We start from the raw sequence: 7,337 nt of genomic DNA, 5'->3' as shown, positions 1-7,337 counted from the left end.
CCTAGACTACTCTTCTACTAGGGGGTGAGAACATGACTGGGAAGCCTATGCCTAAAAAACCTTAACTTGAACTATTTGAAAATCTTTAACTTGGGGATGAGAAAATTCTGGGGAAACCTATTATTCCTAACAACAGATGGGCTCCTAACAACTAAGGGAGGGAATGCCTAAAAATCCTACACTAGATCATTTTGAAGAAGTTCAACTGGAGGTGGGGATGACTTCTGGGAAACCTATTATTTCTAATAACAGAGGGGTTCCTATCAGCTATGGCTGGGAATGTCCCAGTGCCTGGGCTTGGCACTGGTCATGCATTCCCAGCCTTGTCCAACAAGGCTAGTGATGAGCTGGGGCGGGAGACTCAGAGGAGAGATGAGCAGTGGACTCTCCCTCCTCTTGTGAGTGCCAGGGCTCCTTCGGCTCTTCCCTCTGAGCCCTGGGCTGTGGCGGGAGCTCTGGCGCAGGCAGCGCCTCATCAGGGCCCGGTTCTCCAGCAGCAGCTGCAGCAGCTCCTCGCAGCAGCCGTGGCCCTGGCAGCACGGCCGTGCACCGGCCCAGACGCTCTGGCTCTTCTGCTGCAACACAGCACAGGGAGCCCCATGCAAGGGGCACGGGGGCCTCAGGGGGCTGAGCCCTGTGCCGCTGCCTTTGGCCCCTGGTGCACAGAGAGCCCGGGGCCCGGCTGGGCTGGCCCGGGCAGAGGCTGCAGCAACAAGAGCTGCGGCCGCCGCCTCTGCCGGGGCTCGGCGGGGCTCAGGCGGGCCCCATCGCTGCCCAGCCATGGGCTCAGCCCCCGCTCTGCCTGCGCGCCTCGGCCAAAGGGCTGCCCCGCAGGCCCAGCGCCCTCGGGGCCTGCCCAGCTCTGCTCCCCCACGGGGCTCTCAGCCCTGGCCCCACACCCTCCTGCCCCAAGGCCTTGGCGGCTCCCGGCCCCGCCACAGCTGCCCCAGCCCCTCCCTCACCTCTCCCCAGCGCCTCCTGAGCCCTTGGCCAAGGACCCAGCCCAGCCGAAGGCCCTTGACAAGCAGGGCCACGGCTGCGCAGAGCCAGGGCAGCGCCTCCACCACCAGCATGGCGTCCCTCATGGCCGCCAGCTCCTGCTCTTCCAGGGGCTCGGGCAGCGCATCCCGGCTCCCTGTGGCCCCGGCAGCAGCGGGCCTGGGAGGCTCCACTGGCTCCACCCAGAGCAGCAGCAGCGCCGACAGCGGCAGCAGCAGCCACGAGAGCCCCTGGCTGCCCATGGTGCTGCTCAAGGCCAAGCTGCCACCGCTCAACAGCCTCTGCCCGTCCTTCCCAGACCACTCGTGCCTCGCCTCTGGGCACAACAACGGGCTGGGGACACTCATCAAGCACCGCGCTGTCCCCAAAGCCTCTGATGTCACAAGGCCCTCGTCTGTGACAGGGGCAATGGGTGGGAATGTCCTCACAAAGGACTGGGAATGGAGGAATGGCTGTGGGAGGCTTCATGGACATCCAGCCATGACAACTTTATTGCATTGCCAAGCACAGTCTGAACTTCTGAATTTTAGGGGAAAATGCCAAGGTTTAATGAACTTATTAAGATGAACTTTTCTGTCCAGGCTGGGCTTCAGGCTCGTTTTAATGGTCATACAACGCATGATGAGTCAAGGGATACCTGTCCAAGGGGCAATAGGAAGTATGCAGTTCAGGAAGGCTGCAGATTCTAGGACACCTGCAGTGGGGAAAGGAGGAGGGCAACATGTGGGCAGGAGCTCAGGAGAAAAGGAGGCTGTGACCTCCAAAAACTTGAGGGACATCCCATGGGGTACAGCTTAGGGCACTCTCTGAACACAGGTGAGGCCTGCACGACTCCTCTGTCTCCTTTGTGGGCTCTGGCCTTTCACAGCTGGATGTTCTGCACAGGGCTTTCCACTGCAGGGCCAAGGGTTGGACTTGGAGGATCCTAGGAAGATCCTTCTGTTAAAAAGGAGGTTTACTTTTCTGGTAGATTTCAAAAGGTTTAATAAAAGACAATAAGAGACAAACAATAAAGCAAAAGCTTATAATGGCTGTGTGCTTGTTATTCAGCCAAGAAAACACCCTCAGTTTTGACGACACCCCTTTACTTCTTCTGTCTATTGTATAGTCATTGACATCTCATGCAGTTTCAAACTTTTCTATAAACTATTTTCCATATTCTAGGAACTGTGTTACATGGCAACTCCTTGAGTCCACCTTTTTAGATCATGCGTGTTTTATGGCTGTGGTTTTAATTTGTTTTTTGTCTCAGTCTTAATTTGGGATGTGGTCTTTGATTTCTACAGACTGTCAGTGTTGGTAACTGATATATCACAAGCAGGTGTCTTCATTGGGTGTTATTTAACCAAGCAGGGAGTTAACTTACTACAAAGACATTTAGCAGCCTATTTTACTTCTAAAGGAAACTGTATCTTAAAAACCATTTCAACACAACACATATACAATCCACACTAATATTTGCGAAAAGACAATACCATAATATATATTTATATCAATTCCAACTCCACCCAATCTGTGATTCTGTGTCTCCACGTCCTCTTATCCTTTCCCTTGCTCCCTGGGAGCAGAGCCCGGCCCCACCTGGCTGCACCCTCCTGCCACGCAGTTGCCGACACTGAGAAGCTCTCGTGTCCCTCCCCACAACCTCCTCTTCTCCAGGATGAGCCCCCCAGGCTCCCTCAGCCCCTCGGCACAGGACATGTGCTCCACACCCTTCCCCAGCTCCCTTCCCTTCCCTGCACCCGCTCCAGCCCCTCAATGTCCTCCTACAACTGAGGGCCCACAACTGGACACGGCACTCGAGCTGTGGCCTCACCAGTGCCCAGCACAGGGCCACAAGCACTGCCCTGCTGACACAGGCCAGGGGCCATTGGCCATTAGCCCACATGGGCACACCTGGCTCTGCTTCTGCCACTGTCCATCAGGCCTTTCCTGCTGGAGCCTTTCCACACACTCTGCCCCAGCTGGGAGCTGCCGGGGCTCCTTGTGGCCAAAGGGCAGCACCTGCAGCCACTTGGTCTTCTGCCACCTCTGGCTTCTGCTCTTGGCCTGGCCAGCCTGGCCGGGGACCTCTGCAGAGTCTTTCCACTCTCAGCACCCCACACTGCCACCCCACTCGGTGTCCTCACCCATTTGCTCCTAGGACACTCCAGCCCCTCCTCCAGATCATCCAGACAGACAGGGAACAGGCTGTGCTTTGGGCTGCCCAAGGACTCCCCTCAGGCCTTGCCAAACAGCCCGGCAGACTCTGCGTGCATTTGGCAGCCAGAAGGCAGCAGCCCTTGCCTGGGCTCCAGGGATGGTCCCTCTGGTTGTCCCTCACAGCAGCCCCAGGGATGCTCCTGCCCCTTCCCTGCTCCTCCATGAGTCTGCAAGATCCGTCCAGGGACACCCAGAAACCTCACTCGGCTTTTGGGAACCAAGCAGTGATCAAGATGGAGGCAAGATGATATTGCCCACAATTTGACTTCCAGCTGCCCTCAATACCCTTTAAATCCTGCTGGGACATTCAGGCTCAACATTACTACTGGTCTGCAGCCCACGTGAAAAACCATCCATTGCTTAATCCCATCTAAGATTTTACAGAAAAATAACTCAGCAATGTACAGAAAACATCAACTTTATTGAACTAGACTACTCTTCCCAGTTTCAACAAGGGGGAGAGAAAACAACTGGGAAGCCTATGTCTAAAAAACCTTAACTTGAACTATTGGAAAAACTTTAACTTGGGGAGGAGAAAATTCTGGGGAAACCTATTAATTCTAACAATAGACGCTTTTTTATGAGCTATGGCTGGGAATGTCCCAGTGCCTGGGCTCGGCACTGGTCATGCATTCCCAGCCATGTCCGGCAAGGCAGAGACGAGCTGGGGCTGGAGAGTCAGAGGAGAGATGAGAAGTGGACTCTCCTCTTCTTGTGAGTGCCAGGGCTCCTTCGGCTCTTCCCTCTGAGCCCTGGGCTGTGGCGGGAGCTCTGGCGCAGGCAGCGCCTCATCAGGGCCCGGTTCTCCAGCAGCAGCTGCAGCAGCTCCTCGCAGCAGCCGTGGCCCTGGCAGCACGGCCGTGCTCCGGCCCAGACGCTCTGGCTCTTCTGCTGCAACACAGCACAGGGAGCCCCATGCAAGGGGCACGGGGGCCTCAGGGGGCTGAGCCCTGTGCCGCTGCCTTTGGCCCCTGGTGCACAGAGAGCCCGGGGCCCGGCTGGGCTGGCCCGGGCAGAGGCTGCAGCAACAAGAGCTGCGGCCGCCGCCTCTGCCGGGGCTCGGCGGGGCTCAGCCGGGCCCCATCGCTGCCCAGCCATGGGCTCAGCCCCCGCTCTGCCTGCGCGCCTCGGCCAAAGGGCTGCCCCGCAGGCCCAGCGCCCTCGGGGCCTGCCCAGCTCTGCTCCCCCACGGGGCTCTCAGCCCTGGCCCCACACCCTCCTGCCCCAAGGCCTTGGCGGCTCCCGGCCCCGCCACAGCTGCCCCAGCCCCTCCCTCACCTCTCCCCAGCGCCTCCTGAGCCCTTGGCCAAGGACCCAGCCCAGCCGAAGGCCCTTGACAAGCAGGGCCACGGCTGCGCAGAGCCAGGGCAGCGCCTCCACCACCAGCATGGCGTCCCTCATGGCCGCCAGCTCCTGCTCTTCCAGGGGCTCGGGCAGCGCATCCCGGCTCCCTGTGGCCCCGGCAGCAGCGTGCCTGGGAGGCTCCACTGGCTCCACCCAGAGCAGCAGCAGCGCCGACAGCAGCAGCAGCAGCCACGAGAGCCCCTGGCTGCCCATGGTGCTGCTCAAGGCCAAGCTGCCACCGCTCAACAGCCTCTGCCCGTCCTTCCCAGACCACTCGTGCCTCGCCTCTGGGCGCAACAACGGGCTGGGGACACTCATCAACCACCGCGCTGTCCCCAAAGCCTCTGATGTCACAAGGCCCTCGTCTGTGACAGGGGCAATGGGTGGGAATGTCCTCACAAAGGACTGGGAATGGAGGAATGGCTGTGGGAGGCTTCATGAACATCCAGCCACGGCAAGTTCATTGCATTGCCCAGCACAGTCTGAAATTCTGAACTTTACGGAGAAAATGCCCAGGTTTAATGGACTTGTGAAGATGAACTTTTCTGCCCAGGCTGGGCTTCAGGCTCATTTTAATGGTCATACAACGCATGATGAGTCAAGGGATACTTGTCCAAGGGGCAATATGAAGTAGGTGGGTCAGGAGGGCTGCAACTTCCTAGGACATCATCAGTGCAGAAAAGACGAGGGCAACATGTGGGCTGGAGCTCAGGAGAAAAGGAGGCTGTGTCCTCCAAAAACTTGTGCGATACCCCACTGCGATACAACCTAGGGCACTCTCTGAACCCAGGTGAGTCCTGAAGGACTCCTGTGTCTCCTTTGTGAGCTCGGGCCTTTCACAGCCGGATGTGCAGCACAGGGATCTCCATTGCAGGGCCAAGGGTTGGACGTGGAGGATCCTTGGGGGCTCCTTGCAACCCCACCCAATCTGTGATTCTGTGACCCCACGTCCTCTTGTCCTGTGCCTTGTTCCCTGGGAGCAGAGCCCGGCCCCATCTGGCTGCACCCTCCTGCCACGCAGTTGCCGACACTGAGAAGCTCTCGTGTCCCTCCCCACAACCTCCTCTCCTCCAGGCTGATCCCCCCAGGCTCCCTCAGCCCCTCAGCACACGACATGTGCTCCACACCCTTCCCCAGCTCCCTTCCCTTCCCTGCACCCGCTCCAGCCCCTCAATGTCCTCCCACAACTGAGGGGCCCCCAACTGGACACGGCACTCGAGCTGTGGCCTCACCAGTGCCCAGCACAGGGCCACAAGCACTGCCCTGCTCCTGCTCATGCCATGTCTGGCACAGGCCAGGGGCCATTGGCCTTCCTGCCCACCCGGGCACACCTGGCTCAGGTTCAGCCATGGTCCACCAGCAACTCCAGGTTCCTAGAGTCTGAGAGTTTAATGTCTAAAAATTGTTTATCCAGAAGAGATAAATAGGGGCTAACAGACGTCACCCCCTGGTGTATTTGGAGGCACCTGGCCTGGAAAAAGTCTGATAAAAGAATCAAAGAATGAGGACCAAACTTGCATCAGTTACAAACAGGAGATCCTACATTAAGAGCTGTGTAATGTAGAACCAATGAACAAGAATTTATTTGCTTTTCTTAATGTAGGACTGTATCAAAAGTCTGGTAAAACCATGTGTGGAAGGAATGATCTCCATTGCACATCTCGGCCAGTATAAAGCAATGCCTGACTCACTATCATTAAAAGATGCTGTTGGAGAGTTTCATTTTTCCCCACAGTTTTGGTGACTCTGGGACAGGGGTCTTGCCCAAGGCCTTGGCCCAGCTGGGAAGGGCAGTCCCGGCCACAGGCTCCGAGCAGCCGGAGATCTCTGCCTGCTCCCTGCCTCCCACCGGGCACTGGGGCTGAGCACCAGGGGCTTTGGGCTGCCCTGGGCTGGAGCAGCACTGGCTGGGCCAGGCCAGGGCCAATGCCCCCAGGCCCACCAGCGCTTCAGGGCTGCTCTTGACACCTTGCAAACACCTCCAGGCTGGGCCTTGGGCTCTCCTGCCATGGACTGGGGGCCTCACTTTGGGCCTCCACACGGCCTCTACAGCCCTGGCCCAGCCCGAGTGCTCTGCTCTGTTCTTGGGCTGCCCAAGGACTCCCCTCAGGCCTTGCCACACACCCGGGTTGCCCCTGAGTGCATTTGGCAGCCTGAAGGCAGCAGCCCTTGCCTGGCCCCCAGGGATGGCAAATCTGGCCATCACTCACAGCACCCCAGGGATGCTCCTGCCCCTTCCGTGCTCCCCTGTGTGCCTACAAGAGCAATCTGGGGCCGCCCAGACACCTCCCTGGGCTTTTGGGAATGCCCTGGTGATCCAATAAATGCTTCTTTGGAAGATGGAGGCAAGACAATATTGCCCATGGGCTGACTTCCAGCTGCCCTCAAGACACTTTAAATCCTGCTGGGACACTCAGGCTCAACTTTACGGATGGTCTGCAGCCCACGTGCAAAACCATCCATTGCTGGGTCCCCTCTGGGATGGTACAGTCAAATAACACAGCAATGTACAGAAAAGATGAACTTTATTGACCTAGACTACTCTTCTACTAGGGGGTGAGAACATGACTGGGAAGCCTATGCCTAAAAAACCTTAACTTGAACTATTTGAAAATCTTTAACTTGGGGATGAGAAAATTCTGGGGAAACCTATTATTCCTAACAACAGATGGGCTCCTAACAACTAAGGGAGGGAATGCCTAAAAATCCTACACTAGATCATTTTGAAGAAGTTCAACTGGAGGTGGGGATGACTTCTGGGAAACCTATTATTTCTAATAACAGAGGGGTTC

The sequence above is a fragment of the Sturnus vulgaris genome, chromosome 16 (assembly GCF_052056855.1).
Source record: "Sturnus vulgaris isolate bStuVul1 chromosome 16, bStuVul1.hap1, whole genome shotgun sequence".
NCBI lineage: Eukaryota > Metazoa > Chordata > Aves > Passeriformes > Sturnidae > Sturnus > Sturnus vulgaris.
The sequence above is the reverse complement of the archived record's forward strand: the minus strand, read 5'-3'. Positions refer to the sequence as shown.